Consider the following 23,726-nt stretch of genomic DNA (forward strand, 5'->3'; position numbering starts at 1 on the left):
AAATTGTATAGAAAATTATTGTTTTTGTTGGATTGAGCTGAAATTGCAACCCAATTTTCTTATTTATTCGTAATAGCAATGTACTTATAAATACTTTCGTTTTTAACCCACAATAATATCATATTTTCGTTTTTAACCCATGCTAGCATCATATTTTCATTTTCACCCACAACAACATAATAATTTTGTTTTTCACCCACAATAGCATCATAATTTTGTTTTTAACCCACAATAGCATCATATTTTTGTTTCTAACCCACAATAGTATCATATTTTCGTTTTTAACCCATAATAGTATCATATTTTCGTTTTTTACCTACAATAGCATCATAATTTCGTTTTTAACCCACAATACCGTCATAATTTCGTTTTTAACCCACAATAGCATCATATTCTTGTTTTTCACCAACGATAGCATCATATTTTCCTTTTTCACCCACAATGGCAACCTAATTTCAGTTTTGACACGTATTTTCAATTTTGACCCATTATTGTCACATACTTATAGTTTTTAATCCAAAATGACATCCTACTTTCATTTTGAAACACATAAGAACAACCAAGATGCAATTTTAAAATCAAAAATCATAAATAATCAACAAATTTTCATTTAAAAACTATAAAAAAAACATTAAGAAACATAAAACATTTCTAGATTATTCATATATTGTTAACCAAAAAAAATGTCAAAAATGCCAAGAAGCATATCGAATTTTCCTTTGCTCACAAAAACGACACAACTCATCATTATGTCTCTTCCAACGATTCATCTGCCTGATAAATCTAAAAAAAATATTGTTAATATAATTATTAGAGTTCTAAATCATTAAAATTAAATTAAATTAATATTAAAAGTACCTTTCTTTTGGAACAACTAGTAGCGTAATGACCCAATCCTTGACACTAAGAGCATGTACGTTTTTTGGGGGCTTCTAAAGAAGACCTAATTCTACTAGCAACTTTAGGACGCCATTTTGTGGTAGTTGGACCAAGAGGATCACTGACAGATAATTGTGGCATCATATCTATTTGCGAAACTCCCATACAAGAACCTTGAGATGCATTCTCCAAAGACATAGATTGCTTTCGATTTGTTTGATCATCCAAAAGACTTATAAATAGCGTATTAACTTTTTGTATCTCTTAAGGGGAGTCTCTAGCTTGTTCAATTAGTTTAGTAAAATTTGAACGGACACACCATAGTGTGTAGGCACTAACTCCATATTCATTATTCATTTCTCCGAGTCCGATACTAGCACTACCCAGTTTGTACCTAACATTAAGGGTCCATCGCGATAAAATATAGTGACTCGGGAGTTCTTTAACATGCTTCTTCTTCATCACATATAGGCTATGTTTACATAAAATCCCATTTGTCTCATACTTAGCACAAGAACATGTGACGCTGACTTGATCCAAAGAACGAAAGGTAACAATGCGCCAATATTTTTTATCAACATCCAATTGCCCAACTCGGTATGTGCTTTCTTCGGTAGTTTTTCCTATAGTCTCATGAGTCAAATTGGTAATAGCTTCGGTCCATTCTTTTTTGAAATTATCAAACATCTTTCTAGTATACCATTGACCTGCTTTTGCTTCAATTAGATGCACTGAAGAAAGAACCGGCCTCGAGTTCATAGTCTTGAAGTCTTCATCTTCTTCGGAAGCCCTTTGAGACTCAACTGCTTTGTCGTATTGTACAACAATTCATTCAACATGGTTTCAACCCTGCTTGACCAAATTGCACCATAAGAGATTTACTTTTTATTGAACGGTGGAAACTGTTATGAGATCGAAGTTTCATAACCTTCGTAAGTGTCATAGTCAAGTCGTGATTGTGTGTGTCATTAAACGAGTCCACCAACCATTTCCCATCCTCCTGTCTTGTTATTCGAAGCTTTGCTTGACATCCGGTTCTAACATCTCTACGACGTTTTTTCTCATTTTCACTTGAAGCATTTTTGTCCATCCTTTTGAAACCTTCTTTGTTGCATACATATATCTTCCGAAAAGGCTCATTTGTTTTAGGATTTTTAACTGTGTCATCTCTACGTATACCAAAGCCATGTAAAAATGTATAAGCATAATCGGGTGTATCAAAAACCTTTCCAAGTATACTTTCATTGTTAACTTAATCTTCGTCAAATTCAATGTTCTCACTGATACTATTTATTTTTTCACATTCATATGTTGCTTCCACGTAATCATTTGTGTCACTATCTTCGGTTATATATTGTTCTATAGCTTGATTAGTTGCTTCGGCTTCACTCGTTGTGGTCTGTAATAGACAACGATGCATATTTCCAAATAAAAGATTAACACCAAATTTTTTTATATTGAATATAATGGAAGCATTATACATAAAAAACAAAAAACAAAAACCACACTTTCGATCCCTAACCATATTTTCTTCACAATCTCTTTTTCATTCCCATAATAATAAAAAAACAAAACCCACGCTGACGTTAGGCAATATTATTCTTTGTGATGTTTAGGCTTTTGGCACATGATGATTTTGTTTATCTTTCCAAAATTCGTCCCTAACCACATTTTCCTTACAATTTCTTTTCATTCCCATAATAAAAATTCACTCCCATAATAAAAACTAGTAGAAGCCCATGCTCCGCATGGTGTGAATAGGGTTTTTGTTGGATTAGTGTCTAAGTCCATAACTATATTGGTATGTACTTGACCCGATGGTGCATGGTCCTTTTGGGTTGCCTTCACCAAAGCAACTTGATTAGAGAAATAAATAGAGATAGAGGTTATTATGATTTATTAATATGTTATAAGAATAATATATTAAAGGAGAAATCATATTTGTTTAATTAATATTGGTCAATAATTAATTAAGAATTAATTTTGTGATCAAGTGTAATTAATTAAACTAGAGGGGCTAAATTGTAATTATATGATAGTTGCAAAATAGGGCAATGGTTATCCTTGTTAAAGGATGGACGAATTCAAGGATAAGGATATCCTTAAAATCGTCCAAGGCCCAAGAGATAAGGGTTTTTCAAGGCTTATCTTATGGTTGCTTGGTGGGCAAACAACTAGATAAGGATAAGGACTAAAACCCTAATCTTTACACCTATATAAACCCCCTAAGGCTTATGAATTCTTCTAACCCTTCCCAAGAAGTCCTAAGGACGAATTCCTACCTCTATCCTCTCTCTTTATACCTTCTCCACTTGCTTATGGTGTTTGTAAGCCATTAGAGGAGTGACACTTGTGACTCTAAGCCTTCCGAAGTCAATTCAAGGAGGAATTGGGATTGTTATTGCTACAAAACAATCAAGGTAATATCTTAAACCTAATTATATGTTAATATTGATTTCCATAAGCTAGAATTAGGGTTTATAGTCTTGGATTCAAAGCATGTACAATAGAGAAACCTAGATCCAAGCATTAGGGTTTGTATGAGCACAAGGGATGTCTTATGACCAAAACCCATCAGTGGTATCAGAGCCTTGATTGGTTTTTATTGTATTGATGCTTGATGTAACTGAAAAACATGTTTTGGCCTCATTGTTCGACCTGACTCGGCGAGTCACTCTTGGACTCGGCGAGTCAGCCCTACTCGGCAATTTCCAGAGGGTGACTCGGCGAGTCGGTGCGTCAGACAGAGGTATATCCGGGATTTCTTGCTGTTTTTGCTTATGGATAGTTACCTTATCATGTTAGATCAATATTAATCTGATTATATGATATATTTGACTATAATTTTGATCTAATTGAAGATATTTATCAATTAATAAGATAATTGTTTCCTTATGTGATAATTGATTAATTATTTTGAGTAAATTGATAAATTGTTTTGCAAGAAATCATTAAATAAATCAAATATGGATAATTATGTGATTAATTGTTAATTTAAATTATTTGTTATTTGATCCTTGATGTTATGAAAAGTTTCATATTTTTCCCTTTAGGTTTTATAGTTTAAATTTGAACCCAAAAGTTTTGTTGTTTTGAAATTTAAATAGTTGAAACCCTAATGTTTTGAAAAAATGTTTCAAAACTTGCCCTCAAGTTTTGGAATTTAAAAGTTGATTAAAAGTTTAATTAGGAATGTTAAATTCTAAAACTCTAGTATTGTTTTAAAAAAGTTCAAATCACACCCTTATGGTTTTATTAATTAATTAAGGTGTATAATAAATCCATAAAAGTTTAGGTTTACAATTTAATTGAATTAAAGGTATAATTGTTAAATTAGACCACCTAGTATTTTGAAAGTATAAAATACACCCTATACTATATATAACATTAAAAGTCTAACATTATATATATGTATGAGTAAAAGTCAATCTTACCATTAGTAGGCCTCATTCACGAAGCTAGTCTATAAGGGGTGTTTAAGGAAATTGCCTATAAAATGGCGATTGAATGGGTATCCACTCTTACCCACCGCACTCTTGACTAGTGGAGGGTCGTTAGCCGAACGGGTAGGATGGGACAAAACCTTCCATTATAAGTATAATGAAGTATAAAAGTAACTAAATGTTTTCATAAAATTCCCAATCTTAGTTACTTAGGCAAAAGTGAATTGATGCAATTCCATGAAATTACACTTTGTGCCCTTGCGAAGACGTTAGTGGAGCGTGTGTGGTTTACCGGCATACTAAATGGTTCTAAGAAAAGGTAGCAAAGGGTGACTCAATGTTTGTCATAGTTCGGTGGAGCGTGTGTGGTTTACCGGCACATCGAATATGTGACTGTAACATGTGAGGGCACCATGTAAGTTTGCATGGTTATTCACACCCGCTTTGTGATCCTCGGCATCCCAGTCACAAACTAGAGGGGTATATCGAGATTTAAACATGCCATTGAAAGTTCAATGAATCTCAAAGGATCTAGGAGTTTTCATACATATAAAACTTAAATTTCTTTTTCGTTTTTCATGGTGGAAATTAGTGAATCGTCATTCACTTACCTTCAAATGTTCTGCAGTTTGGGTTACGGCATCCCTCTCCCGAGTTGTAGAATATTGTGTTGGGTCCTAGCCTTAGTATCTCATTTGGGTGATTTACTAAGGACTCAGTCAATCAACTAACTTGAATTCGTTTTCTCCCGTTTTGTAGATGTCAAAGTTTGACAACTATGGTCTTCTCTAATCCCGTGGAACAAGAATTCCACATGAAGATGATATTCCACGATTCGATCAAGGAACAAGAGATCATGCTTCACTTCCTCCTCCTCCTCCAATTATAATCCCTAACCCACAAGTTCAAAGGCTTGATAAGTTCAAGATCACTCAAGCCCTTTTGGCAAGTAAACATAAAGAAGGAAAGTCCGTGTGTGCACACGTCCTAGGGATGAAGTCACACATTGATAGGTTAAGAATGTTGGGATCCGTTGTCTGTGAGGAAATGGCTGTTGATTGGGTTCTTCAGTCACTTCCCAACTCATATAGTGAGTTCGTAAGAGAGTACTATATGATGAACTACGACGTGACCCTTATAGATCTCACCTATATGCTTATTGATGCTGAATCAGCAATGATTTGGTGCAATAGAAAAGCAAAGTTGATTGGTGAATCTGCCTTCGAGACCTCTATGGATATAGACAATGGCAATGAAAGACATGCTATGATCGAAAAGTTTGATCATAAGCGAAAGGCAATGTCTGAAGTAGTTCCATGTCCTGTTCCAAAAGAGTCGATTTGCTTTTATTGCCAAGAGAAGGGGCATCGGAGACGAAGCTGCCCTACATACCTAAGAGATCTAAGAGATGGGAGAGTCGAAACGTATGGCTCTAATTTAGGTAAAATCCATTGACTAACTCTTTTAAGCTTCATTCTAGATTCTGAATACATAATGTGATAAGATTACAATTGATGTTTTGTAGGATCGAAGAAAAGAAAGGAAGCTTAAGGGAAGAAGTGAGCAGAATCTAACCGTGAAGGAATGGATTTCGATTGCATTTCTCGAAGATTAGATTCTTGAGCTACTACTTAGAGTTAGAATTAGATTGCTAAGAAAGATGAATTAGCATAAGTTTTTCAATGAGTTGCATTGTAAGGACAAATTTTTCAGCAATAAAATAAATTTTGACTTTAAATTTTATTTATTTATCCTTACAATGGCGTGTATGAAAAATTGATGTTAAAATGCTTCTATTATTAGCAATAATGGATTTGGTTCTTATTATGTTATTTATGGAAAGTCGAGAATTTACCAAATAGGGAGAATTTCTCATCGCCCAAGTTTCAATTGGATAGAAACTTGGAATCATGCAACGTGGATGCACGATGAATGAGAAGTTTCGTATTTGGAAATTAGACTAATTCATTGACAAAGTGTCAAGTGAAGGACTAGGAGATCGAGTACACAAAGTTGTGTGTTGATCAAAGTCCACCATAAGAGTAACTAGGTATTCGTCATGATTTACTAAAGGTTTAGTAAATATGATTATACTTATAAGATTAAGTGTAATTCTCAATTGATTGAAAAAGTTTAAATCAATAGTAGAACGAATAACAAGAATCAAGTAGGCAGAGAGATAAAAGTTTCTCCATTCTAAAAAGAAGGGAGAGTACCTTTTATGCTTTATGATAGGTCTTAATGATTAAGAACCATATTTCAATTGATCCTCTAAGTATAATTGTATGTTTAAGAAGAGGAATCAAGAATTGAAGAAATGGTTAAATCAAAAAGTCAATCATACTTCGTTCCAAAACAAGTCTTAAAGTTAAGATTGTGACATTGAGTGAATAGTATTAAGAAGGTTTATAACATTCATCAATTGTGGAAAGTTGTGATGTCTTGGATAAGACAAAGACCAACTAAGACCAAAATTATGAAGTGTTTTGTTTTGATAAAAGCTACACTAACTCTTGAATATTTGTTTGTCAAGAAATGTTTTGACAAGAAAATCGTATATGTCAAGGAGTCAGTGGGAGTCTTCATAGTCTTGAAAAGTTTCAAGAACAAATCGAATAAACCTTATCGATCATCACTAGCACACAAGTTGAGGTTTACAACCTATCGTGTTGACATTATTTTGTTTATGTGCTATTTCAATTGAGTTAATTATGCATGTGAGTTCTATGAGTTCTCATTTTGAATGCATAAATGGCAAAGCACCTTAATCGATGAAAGGTACATTGATAGGAAAGGGTGAGCTGCTTAACTACTTGGAAGACATGGTGGGTAGCTGTGCTACCATAAAGGCAAGAAATCAAGATTAAGAAAGTTCGGTTCATATGAGTTTGAATTTGTCGTAAACTTTGGTTTTAACAAATTCACATGGATAGGAACACATACACCGCTCAAATCTAAGTGTCATAAGATTTCCTCCTTCATGAAAATGATTGTGAGGAAATGCTTTCACTAAGAAAGATTTTAAGAAGATAGTGATTGTTAAAATTGCATTCTCGAATTCGATTATGGTTACGGTATCCCTTTCCATAATTTGAATTGTGAGGTTTGGCAATTAGTCTTAATTGTTTAGACACACATATGAACTATCGAAGGCAAAGGTGTATAAGTTCAAGAAGCCTTGATAAAAGATTATCAAAGCACTAAGTATTAGAAACATGAACTTAAGAAATTCAATAAGTATTGTTTTTCTGAAAGTTAAGATGTTTATGAATACGTGTCGAAGCTAGTGGGAGCATAAGTGTTATGTTTTATAGTAATCATCATGATAGTGGGAGCATAAAAGTTATGATTGTATGATTATTATGGAAAGTATTGCAAGTTGGCACTATTAATTATAGAAAAACAAGAGTCATACCTTGCAAAGTAGTAAGGGTTGTAAAGTTGTTTTGCTATAATTAAGGGAGAGAATATTATGCTTCATTTCAAATATAAAGGCTTAGGTTGTGGAGTGTTAATAAATTTAGTCAAAGGTACATAGTGTGTTCTTAAAATTTCGATTATGATTACGGAATTCCTCTTCACAATTCGAATTTTGAGAACATAGCAAATAAAACATTATGCGTCGTGTCCCATACGCTTCGGGTATGGGATCGATTGCAAATGCTTTAATGTTTGACCATTCTAAAATTTTCCAAATGTCTAGCGCATTTACAGGGAAAAGGGACTAGAATCGGTTTTGACTAAAATAATTAAACAACTATCAAAGGACAATTCAAAGTTCGACGAGAATTAGTCGTTTGTGAGTAGTTGGAAGTATAGTATTGGAAATTATGGAAATGTTTCCATATTGGATGGATCATATCGACATCATTACAAATAGAAAATATTCTATTAAGAATGAGTTGTCATGAGGAAAATATGGAAGCGTGTCCATATTAGGAAGTAAATATTGAAAATCTATATCTAGATTAGAAACTTTTATGCAAAAGGATGTTCAAAGGAATGTATTTTGAGAGAGAGACATCATATCTAAGGAATTGTCTTGTAACAATCTCTGATAGAGGACTTTGTAATATCATTAGCAATAGTCTTTGTAACTTTGGTGCAGTGACATTATGAAAGGATCGTTGCATAAAGTGTTAAAATCTAGCATATTTTATAAGTAACAAGAATTTGATATTCTTACACTTATGGAAAAGGATTTGGAGTTGTGAAATGAGAATGATTGGAAATGTGCTCAATTTGGTCTATTTCGCAAAGTAAGAACCATAGGTAAACATTGTGTGCATGCTAGGAGCATGGGACAAGTGTTATAATTCGAGTAAGAATTTGATTAACCGAAACGGCAAATAATGAGTAATCAATATGGTGATAAATAAAAGGCGTTTTATTTATACTCAAAGGTTTGAGGCCATATGGGATTAGTATTATTCTTGTGTTTCACATTTGCATGTTTTGACTTCCAGAATAATTGAGTTTATTAAGAATAATCGAATTATTCGAACGACCACAGTTGTTCACATGTTGGAAGTAGATATGAATGAAGATTGTCGTGAATTGGTGTGTGGATTGTCTAAAGAGCATTAGACATAAGCAAATGTTTGCTGCAACATTCATGAGGGCTTATGAATGTGATTTGAGCATTGGATTAAACCCACGCTCACTTGGATCACTCCAAGAATTGTATCACAAGTGATTGGTGAGACGATAACATCTTATATTCTTGAAACCGAGATGTGTGAGTTGTATCTTGCGAATCGGTTGCACATTGATAATATGTAAACGCACTAGTCACTTGGTGTTATAAAACATATTGTTGTGTGTGATTTGGTTAGTGAGTGCAAGCAAGCATTGTATCAAAGTTTATCCATTCCTTTTATTCAAAGTAGGATAAAAGCGATATCTTTGGGCCCCTCGATGGTTTAGTGATGACAAACGTAAATGCTCGGCCGGGCTAGGGCTAATTTGATTTGTTCAATTAGTCGGTCGTCATAAATCAAGAAATCGAGATATAGTACAAAGAGAATGATTTGAAATCATGTCTCATATGATATCTAGAATGGAGGAATATATGATCCCTTATCTAAGGACACGCGTATCTGATAGGATCAGAGTTGACAGCGGCTTTGGAAAGCTACGATTGCAGATCAGGATCTGAAGTCATACGCATAATAGTTGTTAGATATATCCAAGTGGGATACTGTTGGATTAGTGTCTAAGTCCATAACTATTTTGGTATGTACTTGACCCGATGGTGCATGGTCCTTTTGGGTTGCCTTCACCAAAACAACTTGATTGGAGAAATAAATAGAGAGAGAGGTTATTATGATTTATTAATATGTTATAAGAATAATATATTAAAGGAGAAATCATATTTGTTTAATTAATATTGGTCAATAATTAATTAAGAATTAATTTTGTGATCAAGTGTAATTAATTAAACTAGAGGGGTTGAATTGTAACTATGTGATAGTTGCAAAATAGGGCAATGGTTATCCTTGTTAAAGGATGGACGAATTCAAGGATAAGGATATCCTTAAAATCGTCCAAGGCCCAAGAGATAAGGGTTTTTCAAGGCTTATCTTATGGTTGCTTGGTGGGCAAGCAACTAGATAAGGATAAGGACTAAAACCCTAATCTTTACACCTATATAAACCCCCTAAGGCTTATGAATTCGTCTAACCCTTCCCAAGAAGTCCTAAGGACGAATTCCTACCTCTCTCCTCTCTCTTTATACCTTCTCCACTTGCTTATGGTGTTTGTAAGCCATTAGAGAAGTGACACTTGTGACTCTAAGCCTTCCAAAGTCAATTCAAGGAGGAATTGGGATTGTTATTGCTACATAACAATCAAGGTAATATCTTAAACCTAATTATATGTTAATATTGATTTCCATATGCTAGAATTAGGGTTTATAGTCTTGGATTTAAAGCATGTACAATAGAGAAACCTAGATCCAAGCATTAGGGTTTGTATGAGCACATAGGATGTCTTATGACCAAAACCCATCAGTTTTGACGTTAATTGAGTTTTAAATTGACAAAATAGATAACATGTATAAAACACAAAGAAATGTGACCAAAGTCAAGAGAGTTGGAAAAGTGGTGGCGCAAGTATAAAAGAAAAAAACAGAGGGGGCAGTTTTGAAAAAAGCTATAAACGTGTTAGAAAACCAAAAAATAAAGTTTGTGGCCAAAGTAAGAAAGTTAAAACTTTCCTGTTCATTCATGCCCGCGGTATTTAATATATATATATATATATATATATATATATATATATATATATATATATATATATATATATATATATATATATATATATATATATATATATATATATATATATATATATATATATAATTCACTTTCGTTAATGGAATGTATGACCCTAGGCCCTAGGCAATTTGCAATTGGCATGACATCTTCCATTTGTTTGGATATGAGATAATCCCACGTTCTCTCTATTTCAGTGTAAAAATCTAATTTTGTCCCCATTTATAAAAAAAAAATTCAAAATATCTTAACAAAATGACAATCAAGATTCTATAACCATGGTAAAAAATTTAATTTATAAACATGGTAAAAATACTAACAAATTAAACTGTTTTTATTAATAAAGTATGTCTTCAACCAAAAAAAAAAAAAAAAAAAAAAAAAAAAAAAAAAAAAAACGCTGCATTAGAGACCACACACAGGGAAGCAAGATTATGATTTCAATTCCAACAAACCTTGTAATTAACCCACTAATCACAATTAGTAGATATTAAAAAAAAAAAAAAAAAGACGCTACAAACGATTCCAAAAATCACAATTAGTAGATATAAAAAACAAATGTTTGTATATTACCTGCTGAAAGAGAGGTCGCAAGCAACATTATGATTTCAATTCCTTGTGAATTGCAATCTTCTTTTTATTTCAATTCGTTGTGAATGACAATTTTTTTTAAACTCCCTCAATTGCGATTCCAAATTCCGATTTCTTGATGATAGAACGATTGGAACGTGATCACGATTAAGGAAACTACCTTACTTTTTTTTAAGGATTTGTTTTATTTAGCAAATTAACCCACTAATCAAAACTACGTAGTTTTAAATAATTGGTATATATATATATATATATATATATATATATATATATATATATATATATATATATATATATATATAAAAGTTCACGTTCCTTTGAGACAATGCTAATTTTGTGGGACCGTGAGACCAAATCTAAAAATAATTTTAAAATGCAAAATAAAAGAAAAAAATCCAAAACTTCTTTTTTTAATTATTATTTTAGGAACTTTATTTACCTAAAAAAATAATAAAAATAAAATAAAATAAAATAAATATTGTTGCTTCCTTATCAAAACATTCGGTTTTATTACAGCCTCACCTAAGCTTACGTACATGGACGAAGTTTGCTTAGGGCAGGGGGGCACAACCCCCCCCTGAATTTTTTGTTAGAAATAGCCCTTCCACTTTAGTTTATATACATATTTAGCCTAAAAATATAAAATTTATGCTATGGCCCCCCTACTCTCCGATTTTCATGTATATTATACTTTCGCCCCCCCCCCCCCCCCCCCCCAAAAAAAAAAAAAAAAAAAATGTCCAAGCTCCGTCACTGCTTACGCACTAAACCTTTAAAATTTTTCGTTTTAACTTAGTAAAAATACTCAGTTTGGTTTTCACTTGGTAATATACCGTTCACGATAACATTTATTTCATCTATTATCGTTTTACCATCTGTGTTTTCTTTCCTCCATTATTGTTTATTACTTCATCACAGTGAATATTACTGTTTTCCATTGTCACGAAGGTCGAAGATAATCGATATTGTTGCTTCCTTATCAAAACTATTGTGTCGATCCTGAATCATCTTCAAGTGTTAATCGTGCATCCCTAATCGCAATCTTTATATCATAGAACAACGTATTTTTATGTGATTTACTACTTAAGTTTAGGTGAGGCTATAATATATATAGGCTAGGTTATTTTGTTTCTTACATTTATTGTGTGTTAGAATGCACCAATAGTAATTTAGTAAATTAAATAATTATTTAATTAAATAAATAGAGATATTAAATTATTTCCATAATTATATGTATATTAAATAATATCCATTATTATAATTTTCTTTTTATGGAAACTAATTAAATCCGTCATTAATCTCAGCAATAACATTCTTTCAGAATGAATTCGCATCTAGGTGTTTATATACGAATTCATATTTTATTTCAGGACTCACTAGCTTAAACTACAATAAAGTTACATGGAATATAAAGAACGAGAGTGTATTCTAATAGAATATACTCTCATTCTGCTGGATATGAATTCATTCTGAAAAAATATTATTGTTGATATTAATGACGAATTTAATTAGTTTAGTAAAAATGAGTTATAAGTATGGATAGCATTTAATATACATATAATTAATACTAAATTTCTATTGGTGCATTCTAACACACAATAGATGTGAAAAAACATTTGAACCTACCTCGTGTATATATATATATATATATATATATATATATATATACATATATATATATATATATATATATATATATATATGGTTAGGTTCATGTGAGACGGCCTTATTTTTTTATTTTTTTTATTTTTTTTTATTTTTTTAGTTAATTCATGTTCCGAAAATAATATTTAAAAAAAGAATTTTTGGATTTTTTCATTTATTTTGCATTTTAAAATTATTTTTTAGAATATGTACAGTGTAATATTCTATTAAAATATTTCACGTATTTTTCAAAAAAAAATAGAACTTTTTTTAGTTAATTCAAGTTCCAAATATAATATTTAAAAAAAGAATTTTTAGATTTTTCCATTTATTTTGCATTTTAAAATTATTTTTTAGAATATGTCAGTGTAATATTCTATTAGAATATTTCACGTATTTAAAAACAAAAACGGGATTTTTTTTTAGTTAAAATAATATTTAAAAAAATATATTTTGGATTTTTCTATTTATTTTGTATTTTAAAATTATTTTTAAATTTGGTCTCATTGTCTCACAAAATTAGAATGGTCTCAAATATATATATATATATATATATATATATATATATATATATATATATATATATATATATATATATATATATATATATATATATATATATATATATAATCATTTTCCAAATGACCAATCGACATACATAGCCACTTGACCAAACTGTGAAATAAGTCAAAAGTTATTACCATATAACCACAACCAAAACAATTGTTAAACAATATTCAGCTGTGATAAACAACCAGTAAACAATTTGCTATATAAAAAAGTTTTATTTGCTAATTATGGGTTTATCCTTATGACAACTCTTTGATTTCTTAATTTAAAAAAAAAAAAAAAAAAAAAAAAAAAAAAAAAAAAAAAATCGATCGTATTCAACTTTATGTTCAGAGGTTGCATACCCTCAGATTAGAAAGTGACATATTTCAACCAAGTGGTCTCCTTCCCGGTGGTTTTTGTAATAAGTAAGCAACATTTCAAAACTTGTGTTAAAATGTAAATTTTCAAAACCTACAATGTTATTATGTTAATTGTCGATTTGACTTAATAGTTGATATTTTAGTATTATATAAAACTTCATATGTTTTCAGGGGTTATTGTTGTTTTTTGATGGATAATGATTGATTTGCCTTATTTTTATGTTTTTTAAATACTGAAATAGTTCATGATTTGATTCTTATTCTTATAATATTTCTCGTTCTTATAATAAGTTATTAAGAACACTTATTTTATGTAATATTTATATTCTTAATGTTTATCATCTTTATAATAACATATTAAAAACACTAAACACATGTTTTATGTAATATTCATATTCTTACAAAATGAACGGATTCATTCTTACAAAATCCGTTTCTCATTCTCAACTATTCTTAATGCCTTTCACTTAATCGTTTTCATTCCTTGTAATTTTTCTTGTTTTCCTTATTCTTTGTTTTTTTATATAAGTAAATTTTTAATTGCTTCTTTGCACACTAATAGAAAACCGCCCTTTAATGACGCGCAAACAATGACACTCACTGATAGAGGACACGTATTTGTATGTGCCCTAAAAAATAATGTCAATTTTGCAAAATTTGAATGATAGTGGACACGCATTTGTGCGTGCCCTAAAATTAGTGTCAGAAAAGGAAAAAAAAATGCGGAGGTCGCCTTTCATAAAATATGCGACCTCTAAATGTGTCGCTTTATAATTTTAATGAAACACGCGTTTTTAAGGCGGGATTTCACCCGCCTATTAAATCCCAAAAATTAAACCCCCCCGCCTCTTCCAACTAGCAAGAAAAAGCCCTAGGGACTTCGTCTACATGGCCGCCGCTTTAGAGAACGGTACCGTTGATATCTCTATTGAAGATGTGGTACCATTGATATCTCTACCGTAACAACAACCACCATCAATATATCCAGAAGCATCAGCTTGTGCCATTACACCTCAAACCGTCTTCCCTACAAACCATCGAACCATCGACTGCCATAAAATCAGCATTGACTGCTATCTCACTTCACCTTTCTTCATCTAACAGAGCAGAAGGAAGAGGGAGATGGCGAACATAAAAGGGTCGAATAACAAAATCACAGGGACCGATATTGATATTATTTCTAGGGATTTTTTAAGACTCAAAACACTCGCTCACTTAGTGCTCTATACCATCGATCCGGCGACCTGGCCTCACCTACCGACAACCCCTTGCTCACTTCTCCTCATCGACGATCTCATGCTCACCTGACCTCAATTTCATCTTCTCGTAGAAGACTATGTGATCTCAATTTCATCTTCTCCTATTGTCCCGACAGCAACTACAGGTTCGATTGATGCTTATTCGAATTTTCTATATATTTTCTAATTATATATACGTGAATATTATAACCTATTTTTTTTCTCATCCTCCATTGTGAAGTATTTAATCTCTGAACAAATTTCAGCAAGTTGAAATATATCTATCAAGTTCGGTAACTGAGGCTGTAACTTATTAGCCTCTTTTATTGGGGTTTCAATGAAAGATAAATCAGATTCAGAAGTATCACAAAGCTGAAATGCAGCACGAGCTACTTCAATATCTCCTGCTTTATATTTCTATACACATTATTTCTTAAAATTGGTAAGCAATGTGGTTTTTGTTGTTTTTGGGCAACCTGTTACACTGTTTCTTTTCTTTTGACTTGGGTATCTCCTCTTCAATTGCTATATATATATATATATATATATATATATATATATATATATATATATATATATATATATATATATATATATAAGTGTGTGTTTGTTTATTTACTTAATTTTATTATTAGGTAAGAGCAAGGGCAGTAAAGCTTAATATGGATTGTGGAGAAGGAGAAGGGAATCTGCTTGAAGGGCGGGACATCCATATACATTTCCCAGCAGGATCAGTTCCAGAATATGGACCCTCAGTTGGTGTGACTTTGGTGACCTATAATGGAAACCAAGTAGTTTCGTCTATGTCTATGTCTTTGTTAGGTGCCAAATACTATATATATATATATATATATATATATATATATATATATATATATATATATATATATATAATACATGCACATCTTGGTGACTCTTTTACCTTTTCTTTGATTATATATTATGATCAGATTCTCATTTTAGACATTAAAAGAGATATGTGCAGATGAAAGGAGCTCTATTATTTTGTCCAGCACAGTGCCGATCAATTTGAGAGGCTATTAAAAGAGATATGTGCAGATGAAGATGGAGATCTTTTAATTGATTCATCAATAAAAAGGATTCCAAAAGTTTTTGTTGTATCAACTTTAGTCAACGTGGCACCAGCTCAGCCGTTTATATTTCGTAATTATCAGGTTCTTATTTTGCACTAATTATTAATTAAAGTTGCTTCCTAATGGAAAATAAACAATCATTGACATTATTTCTATTTAAAATCTAGTACCCTGTTGGCACACAACAAGTTCCTTTGACAATTGTCCAGGTGTATTTAGGTGGGAAGATGGTGCTATTGTGGCAAATAACCCTACAATATTTGCAATACGTGAAGCACACCATCTATGGCCATATGCAAAAACGACGATCTTGTTTCAATCGGTTGTTGTTCTGTTCCAATCCAAGTGAAAATAATGTTATGTTAAATCTGTTTATTGTGTGAAATTAATGCTACAACATATCATGAATGACTTAAATAGCTAAATTGATAGCATACTTTATGTTGTTTTAACAGTTGATGAACGTTGTGATATGGAGTTGGATGAAACGGACCACACAGTCTGGCTTAAGTTGGAGGCATCTACAGAGGAGTATATCCAGAACAATTCTACAGCTTTTAAAAAAGTATGTGAGAGATTATTGTTGAACCATAGTGATGAAAAGGTTTTGGATAATCTCACCTCTCAGCCTTCTTTGAAGTCAAGGGGTCCAAATACATGTATAATTATTGTAGCATCCTACTTTCATTTCTCTTTATTATAGTATTGTGCTTTGAAAAATCCTTCCAGTCCTCCGAAATCACCCACTGTCCCCAGACAGCTTTACGTGCCTGTTAGAATATTGCATGAGAAATTACATAATTCTCCTTAGGTTGGTGTTGTTCACCTGGCTCTCCAAAATGATACCACTGGCTCCATATTAAGGTCCGTATTTCTCTTCCTTCAATCCTCCCTCTTTTTAATATTTGTATCCAACACTAATTATTTCATTATGAGAACTTGAAGAGCTTACGGTGAGTTGTGATGATGCCATGCCACCTGTCAACAAATTTGAGGTGGATGCCTTGGCAAATGTTTTAAAAGAAGCTGAATCTTTGAATGTTAACCAATTTGGGTTTGTGAATTCTCATCTATGTGACTTGGAATCCGGTGAAGATGACTATCTGCATCAAGTGGATTCTTTTGTAGAAGTTGCAATCCAGAAGCAGAAAGAACGGTTGTCAATTGAGGTTAGTTTGATTTATGGAGATGTATATTTTATATTTATGTGTAGTATCTATACTTCATCTTACTTTTTTGAAGATACAGCTCAGCAAAGTTGATGCATGAATCATGCGAACTGTAATTGGAATGCAGCAGTTGGAATCTAAGCTCAGTCCTGCATCTTCAGGGTATACAAACCCTAAAAAATTGGCAATTGAAGGTGGAAGCAATGGTGCCCTACTTGATGGAGCTTGCATTAATTAGGTATTATGCTAATTCAATAAAATTCTAAATCCTTAATAAATTATTCTTTGTTATTATTCATAAAACATTTTTTTTGTTTATGACAGAGGCCCGATCTATTCGAATGTGCACTTGCTCATGTTGGTGTAATGGACATGCTCAGGTTTCACAAGTTCACAATCGGTGAGTAATCTTGTTTTTTTTAAACTAATTTAGTTAAAATTACAATTATACCCTTGTGTCATGGTTTTTGTTTTCTTTTTTTGTGGTAGGTCATGCGTGGACTTCTGACTATGGTTGTTCAGACAAAGAAGCCATGTATGGCTTACACATGGTCCTAGGACCTTACGTCATCACAAGCCACATGATCCTTTATACTTCTTGCAACTTATGACAAACATCTTATCTGCGTGTCACTAACTACCCAAAAATTCAAATTTCTATATAGCCACCAACCAAAAGTTCCACTTGTCTTAATAAATTAGCTTGAGGTTCTGCCCTCTTTCCCCAGTTCCACTTGTGAACTTAACATAATCCCCAAAAGTAACCTTTATTAAGGGTGGGGGTAGTCTATCTGAAAACTGAATAAAGCGTATTTCATCCGCCCTCCTTGGTAATGTTCACAAGATAACTCTCAGGTTCGTGGCTTTACTTTAAATTCAAGCACATTCAACCCAAACTACAAACTACTATTAGTCAAAACAGCAAATTCCAGCTGCTGTAACAACAATACCCGTAAGACTATCATCATACTTCACGTATCTTACTCTTTACTTGATTTTGGACTCATAGTTGTGCCTCTAGTAAAGTATTTCATGCAGGTTCGTATATTTATGAGTTTCTATTGATTGTTACCATGTACATGCATGAGATCTTTATTTTCCCCTATTTCGACTTTTCTTTAGGCACTCCTAGAAGTTTTGGCAGAGAATGATGCCACAGAGAAGTCGGATGCTGCAAGAGATGCTTTTCTAGCAGAACTTGCTCTAGATTATAAAAAGGGGACTCTTAATGATAAGCTAAAAGATGCAAGAAAGAACAGGGATTACAGAAAAATAAAGGATTCTAAGGTTCGAAACAAATGAGTGCTACTTATGTTCTAATGTTCTATAAAACAATGCATCGGGATGCTTGCAAATAATCCTATTATGTGTGCAGGCTAGAAACAATAGTGAGCTACATATTTTAGCCCATGAGAATGCAGAATTTGTTGATGAAAATGAAGATGCTTTTAACCAACTGAAAGATGAAGCAATGCGTAGAGAAATTGAGTTTTTGTGCTTATTTTTTAGGACAGATGATTAGTAAAACTTGTACATTTTTTTTGATGCACAAAGTCAAAACTACTTGATGGTTAAGTTTTTGTGCACTGTATTGTATTTTTTTTTGTATATGCATAAAGTTTACAAATTATCCATTTATGACATTGAACCCTTTGAGATTTATCCATTTGTCTACTATTGGAATGATTATTTGTATGACATTAACTTTTGTGCAATGTATTGTATTTTTTGTATATGGTATTTTATTTTCTATTATGAGACATCAAATGCAAATTTAATTTCAAAATTAGTAAATCTATAAATATTATTTTTTAAAAAAAAATTAAAATTACGATACACAGAAATGTGTGTCATCTTCATTTATGACATGGCCTTTCTTGACAGCGGCTTTAATGATACGCATTGCGTGTCATAAATGCGCTTCGTCTATAGAGGACGCGCAAAAGCGCGTCATCTCTCTTTATGATAGGGTCTTCCTTGACGTGCATTTGTGCGTCGTCTGAGTGTTTTACGACGCGCAATGAGCATCGTAAAAGGCTGTTTTTCTAGTAGTGGCAACAACGTGGGGCTTGATTATCACTTTTTTGATACAATAACACACAAATACATACAAGAGAAATGCCTTTAATCGAGTTCAAAAACAAGTATATATTCTGCCAAGAATTACATTCTTATGAGAATATATCACATTTTTGTAAGAATAGTTAAAATCAAGTCGATTATCTTGACCATTCAAGAAGATTAAGTGCGTTTGTTCAAAAATTGTATACTTAAGAATGCTATTCTTTTAAGAATTTTACTCATTTCTTATGACATTCTATTACAATATGTATAACTGTATTATAATATATAAAACTATTATTTTGTAAGAACGTGTATGAATCTATATTTAAGTTCGAATGCCTATATAAGAACGTGGTTATATTCAACTGATGGTTCGAGAATATATTTCTTATTCAAGAAGTTCATTTAATCAAAATACAGAAAAACACAACCATTTATCTACTAATATTTAGAAAAAAACATTACATTTTGTTTATATGCAGAAAAAACCTTACATTTTCAATTACCTTTCACGTTAACCTAAATATTCGTGTTTTTTTTATAGATTACCGGTTGTTTTGTGACATGACATTTATCTTTTTTTCGTGTTTAGGTTAACATGAAAACAAAATAAATGGCGTTGTCTCTTTTCTAAGGTAAAACATGAGAAATAGACCATTTGTTCAACAACCATTTACTCAAACAAAAATAAGTGACGTCGCTTAGTTCTTTTTTCCATGTCAACCTAAAAACAAAAAGATAAACGACATAACACAAAACAATCGGTAATATCTTAGAAAAAATGAATATTTGGGTAAATCTGAAAGTTTAATGAAAAAATAAGGGTTTTCTGCATATAAACAAAATGTAAGGGTTTTTGAATGCTGATAGAAAAAAAAAATTGAAACGGCAAATCTAACCTACTCTTAAACTACATCTTCAATCCACCTATGTCCACAACAGGACTTGAACCCTCAACCACAAGGAAGGAGGGCAACTGTGTGACATCCCCAGAATCTCGGCTAGAAAAGACCGGTTTCATTTATGCTTTTTAAACATTTTCAGAGTAAATCATTTTGATTTTTAAAAGAGATGCGGAATTTGTTCCCAAAAACAAAACATGAAAAAATAGATTTTTATCAAAACATTTCATAAAGAAATATGATTTCATTTCATAATAAAAAATCGGGATGTCATGTTCCGATACAGATCATAAAGCATAAACGATAACATTACAAGTCATTCAACAAATATATACATATACAGACTTGTAAACAAAACAACTTGATGATTCATCCATCTTATGCCCTTGCGCCACTTCCTGTAATACAAATAAACTGAGTGGGTCAGGCTTGGGAGCCTGGTGAGCATATAGGGTTTTCAACCCACAATAAATAATTATATTTAATTTCAACAATCAACAATAACCTGATTACCCATTCCCGTTATCCTCACTTTACGTCCCTAAAACAACATCTATTATAAGGGACATAATCTAGGATTTTCATCGGGACGGACATTACTGCAAAGGGGCTTCCTTAGCAATAAATATCCTAAAGGCAACCATGATGGGGATAGAGTACACCAGTGAACACGTCGTTCACAACACCTACAGGTTAACCTAGACTATTACATTGCTAAAAATGGCAAACCCAGAAACACAGGCGTTACAATTCTCCCCACCTTAGGATGATTCCGTCCCCGGAATCACACATCAGCAAACAAATGCGGATAGCGACTCATCATGTCACTCTCCGTCTCCCAGGTGAGATTTGGTCCATTCGCGTGTTTCCGACGGAAAAGCACTAACTCAACCATCTTTCGTCACAACTTCTTAGTCTTTCGGTCAACGATTTCCTCTGGTTCTTCAATCAACCTTTTGTTCTCATCGATTCTCAACTCCGAAAGTAGAATCATGTCGGGAACTTCTCCCGTGAACTTCCTCAAGTAACACACATGAAAAGTGTTATGAATTCCATTCAGTTCTTCTGGTAGTTCGAGCTTGTAAGCTTGGTTCCCAATTCTCTGAAGAACTTTAAATGGTCCAATAAACCTTGGACTTAACTTTCCCCTTTTACCAAATCTTATCAGTCCCTTTCACGGCGAGACTTTAAGCAAAACCAAATCTCCAACTTCAAAAGTCATCGGTCTTCGCCTTTTGTCAGCATGGCTCTTTTGACGATCCTGAGCGGCTAACATTCTTTCCCTAATTATTTTCAACTTTTCAGCAGTTTGATGGACTATCTCCGGTCCCATAAACTGCTTTTCCCCAGCCTCAAGCCAACAAGACGGCGTACGACACTTCTGTCCATACAAAGCTTGAGAAGGTGCCATCTTAATGCTCGAGTGGAAACTATTATTATAGGAAAATTCTATCAATGGTAAATGTTCATCTCAGTTACCTTGGAATTCTAAGGTACATGCTCTTAGCATATCTTCAAGTGTTTGTATCGTCCGTTCGCTCTGACCATCAGTTTGCGGATGGTAAGTTGTAGTTAAACACAACTTGGTACCCAATTCCTCTTGTAGACTTTTCCAAAATCGTGAGGTGAAACGACTGTCACGATCTGACACAATCGTTCACGGAACACCATGAAGCCTCACAATTTCCTTCACGTAAGAATTCGCAAGCTTTTCCATAGACCATTTCTCATTGGCTGCTATGAAATGCGCACTCTTAGTGAATCGATCAACGACCACCCAAATCATGTCGTGACCACTTTTTGTTCTGGGCAGTTTAGTGACAAAATCCATAGCAATGTCTTCCCACTTACCCATAGGTACAGGTAAAGGTTCTAAACTCCCATATGGATTCTAATGTTGTGTTTTGACTCTCGCAAAAGTCACACACTCCGCCACATACTTCGCAATGTCGAGCTTCATCGTCGGCCACCAGTAATAGGGTTTCAGGTCCATATACATCTTTGTGCTACTGGGATGAATGGAATACATGGTCTTGTGAGCTTCTTCCATCAGAAGATCTCTTATTCCTCCTGACTTAGGTATCCAAATCCGATCTTGGAACACCTTCAGTCCATGACTGTTTATACCGAACACCAACGTTTTTCCCAAACGTTCCTCCTTTCGGTCATTCTTCTCAGAAGCTTCCTCTTGAGCTTTCTTTATACTCTCCACAATTGTCGAGACAACTTCTATTCTCAACGCATTTGGCCTTTTCCTTTCAAGATTGACTTTCCGACTGAGAGCATTAGCAACAACATTTGCTTTACCAGGGTGGTAAAGTATCTCACAGTCGTAGTCTTTAAGTAACTCTAGCCAGCATCGTTGTCTCATATTCAATTCCTTCTAACTAAAGAGATATTGGAGACTCTTATGATCAGTGAAAAGTTTGCACTTTGTGCCATTGAGGTAATGCCTCCATATTTTCAGAGCGAAAACTACCGCTGCCAACTCTAAATCATGAGTCGGGTAGTTCTTTTCATGCTCTTTTAGCTGTCGAGATGCATACGCGATCACCTTATCTCTTTGGGTCAAAACACAACCCAATCCAACCCCAGACGCATCGCTATAAACAGTGAACTCTTCAACCCCATCGGGTAGAGAAAGAATCGGTGCCTCGCATAGCTTCTTCTTTAGCTTCTTGAATGCTTCTTTATGCTTATCAGTCCAAGCATAAGTAGCTCCTTTGTGGGTCAAAGCTATCAATGGACTAGCGATCGAAGAAAAGCCTTGGATAAACCTTTGGTAATATCCGGCTAATCCTAAAAAGCTTCGGATCTCCGTGGGACTTTTTGGTTGTTCCCACTTCATTACAGCTTCAATCTTTGCTGGATGAACCATTATACCTTCTTAGTTGACCACGTGACCCAAGAATTGGACTTCTCGAATCCAAAAATCATATTTGGAGAACTTAGCATACAACTTCTCCTTCTTCAAGACTTCTAACACTTCTCGTAAGTGTCTGCCATGCTCCTCTTGGCTCTTTGAGTAAATCAGAATGTCATCTATGAACACTATCACAGATTTATCTAGGAACGGATTACAAACCCTGTTCATTAAATCCATGAATGTTGCTGGAGCATTGGTTAGTCCAAACGACATAACCAAAAACTCGTAGTGTCCATATCGTGTTCTGAATGCAGTCTTCTCTATATCCTGCTCTCTTACTTTCAGCTGATGATTTCCTGACCTCAGGTCGATCTTTGAAAAATAACTTGAACCTTGTAGTTGATCGAACAGATCATCAATCCTCGGCAACGGATATCTATTCTTTATCGTTGCCTTGTTCAGCTCTCTGTAATCGATGCACATCCTCATACTTCCATCTTTCTTCTTCACAAATAACACCGGAGCTCCCCAGGGCGATGAACTAGGTCTTATGAAACCTTTGTCCAATAACTCCTGAAGTTGCATCATCAGCTCCTTCATCTCCATCGGTGCTAGTCGATAAGGTGCTTTTG

General features: G+C 33.3%; 2 long non-coding RNA genes across 12 annotated transcripts; both read left to right on the forward strand.

The window, feature by feature from the left end:
- Window positions 1-14,284: 14,284 nt before the first annotated feature.
- Window positions 14,285-15,820, forward strand: LOC111878438 (uncharacterized). Its single transcript, XR_008225649.1, has 3 exons — window positions 14,285-15,145; window positions 15,266-15,441; window positions 15,635-15,820. It is a non-coding gene; the product is annotated as an uncharacterized LOC111878438 (long non-coding RNA).
- A 120-nt stretch (window positions 15,821-15,940) lies between these two features.
- LOC111878452 (uncharacterized) lies at window positions 15,941-18,948 on the forward strand. Of its 11 annotated transcripts, none has more exons than XR_006186297.2 (8): window positions 15,942-16,174; window positions 16,261-16,438; window positions 16,549-17,262; window positions 17,342-17,500; window positions 17,587-17,662; window positions 17,752-18,214; window positions 18,385-18,549; window positions 18,638-18,948. It is a non-coding gene; the product is annotated as an uncharacterized LOC111878452 (long non-coding RNA). The 11 variants fall into 11 exon arrangements; XR_006186294.2 differs by having other exon boundaries at window positions 15,943-16,174; window positions 17,752-18,300; XR_006186287.2 differs by having other exon boundaries at window positions 15,946-16,174; window positions 16,549-16,957; window positions 17,039-17,262; window positions 17,752-18,549.
- Window positions 18,949-23,726: the final 4,778 nt, after the last annotated feature.

Source organism: Lactuca sativa, chromosome 8 (assembly GCF_002870075.4).
Source record: "Lactuca sativa cultivar Salinas chromosome 8, Lsat_Salinas_v11, whole genome shotgun sequence".
In the NCBI taxonomy this organism is placed as follows: domain Eukaryota; kingdom Viridiplantae; phylum Streptophyta; class Magnoliopsida; order Asterales; family Asteraceae; genus Lactuca; species Lactuca sativa.